Source organism: Urocitellus parryii, chromosome 11 (genome assembly GCF_045843805.1).
Source record: "Urocitellus parryii isolate mUroPar1 chromosome 11, mUroPar1.hap1, whole genome shotgun sequence".
NCBI classification, from domain to species: Eukaryota; Metazoa; Chordata; class Mammalia; order Rodentia; family Sciuridae; genus Urocitellus; species Urocitellus parryii.
Window position 1 is genome coordinate 118,361,809 of NC_135541.1, and position 1,978 is coordinate 118,363,786.

The 1,978-nt window shown below is 41.0% G+C and overlaps 1 pseudogene; it reads left to right on the forward strand.

Moving 5' to 3' along the window:
- Positions 1 to 544: 544 nt before the first annotated feature.
- On the forward strand, positions 545 to 1,470 carry LOC144249398 (centromere protein H pseudogene; annotated as a pseudogene).
- The last annotated feature ends 508 nt before the right edge of the window (positions 1,471 to 1,978 follow it).

Genomic DNA, 1,978 nt, shown 5'->3' on the forward strand with positions numbered 1-1,978 from the left:
TGGAAAGAAAAAGAGAGAGCCACTGGAATTTTTTTTTCTTATATAGGGGACACACAAGGAGAGGTTCCTTGGAACATTCTATCCCAAAAAGGGCAAAGGGGTAGAATTACAAAGGAACAGGTGAGTGGAGCTCAACCCCACCAGGTGAAGCCAACTCCTGGAGCCACACCTCATTTATCCTAGTGGAGACAAAGCCCAAGTTATTGCTGGGTGCAATAATTGTTCAGTGTATCTTGCTCAGGTCTTAAGGGCATGTATTTCCAGAGTGGCTCCTGATATAGCCTCCCTTTCTTAATATAAAAAAGCAATTGGGGAATTATATCTTCCAGTTACTGGACTCTTGGTCTGAGGTTGTCATGATCTACTATTGAAACACAAAAGGTATTAGTAGAAAACATTATTTCAATAACATATCATGTAAAATGTTTTAACATATTTTTAGTATCAACTTTGAAAGATCCAGGTTATGGCATCGAATTCGTAGTGGGAAAAGCGGCTCCTTCTGAACCGCCTTACTTCTCCAACCATGTCTTCCTGTTGGGCAATGGAGCGGCATCTCCAGGAGCAAATTGCTGCTGAGTCGGCAGATTCTGGAGGCGCAGGCAGGGCCGGCGCCCAGGAGGCACCCAGCGACCACTGCATGACCCTGCTGCTCAGGCTGAGAGCACAGACAAAACAACAACTCTTAGAATATAAGTCAATGGTTGATGCAAATGAAGAAAAAACTCCAGAACAAATCATGCAAGAAAACCAAATTGAAGCTAAAGTTGAAGACCTAGAAAATGAAATTGAAGAGGTAAAAATTGCTCTTGAGGGGCTGGAGATGTGGCTCAGCGGTAGCGAGCTCGCCTGGCATGTGTGCGGCCCGGGTTCGATCCTCAGCACCACATACCAACAAAGATGTTGTGTCCGACGAGAACTAAAAAATAAATATTAAAAATTCTCTCTCACTCTCTCCTCTCTCACTCTCTCCTCTCTCACTCTCTCTTTAAAAAAAAAAAAATTGCTCTTGAAATGAAAAATCTTGCATTAGCCAGGATGCAACTGTCAACTGCACTTAAAAAAAAAAAACTGGAAAAAAATGACACCATGAATAGTGTGCTCATGGATAACGTGAAACATATATTAAAGCTGAATAAGTTAATAATGAAATCACAGCAGAAATCTTGGGAATTAGAGGAAAAACTGCTTGATGTTAGAAAGAAGAGATTACAGTTAAAACAAGCTTCAGAAAGTAAGCTTTTAGAAATACAAACAGAAAAGAACAAGCAGAAAGAAGATCTGGACAATGTGGAAAATTCAGACAAGATAAAGGCCATGCAAAAAAACCTACAGAAAGAAATACAAATTACTACAGTTATTCAACATGTGTTCCAGAACCTCATTTTAGGAAGTAAAGCTAACTGGGCAGAGGATTCTGCCCTCAAGGAAACTGTTCTACAACTTGAGAAGAATCTCACCATGATCTAATTAAAAATCTGTTATGGCAGATTTCAAGTGAAATATATTTCAGTGTTTTTGAAACCATTCTAATGCTGCAATTTTTTTAGCTTGAATTAACCCTATAATATGGAATCTGTTGTTTTAAATGTGATTATTAAAGTGACATATTCTGCTGAGGGCCATTACCAAGTAGGTATTGACGCATCGTAATCCTTGCCAGTGTACCCCATGTTAAATGGACTTGCCTTGGAAATTTGCTGCGACCTTGCTTGTGTGTTTGAGAAAGGTGACCCTGCTCAATCACCAGGGTGCATCCAGGATTAGGGTGTATTCCTGCAGGAAGTATCTCCGTCCTTGGGTTTAGGGCGTGACAATAGGAGTTTTAGGGAAGTTGAGGTTAAAGATTATTGCTGCTGGGATTAGGGTGTTCCTGCTGCTTGTTCCCGTTGAGTTCTCGTGAGATTAAAATGGGATTTGGAAAAAGCCTCGTGGAGTAGGTGGATTGTGCGGGCGGATGGAGATTGCCCCTGAACGT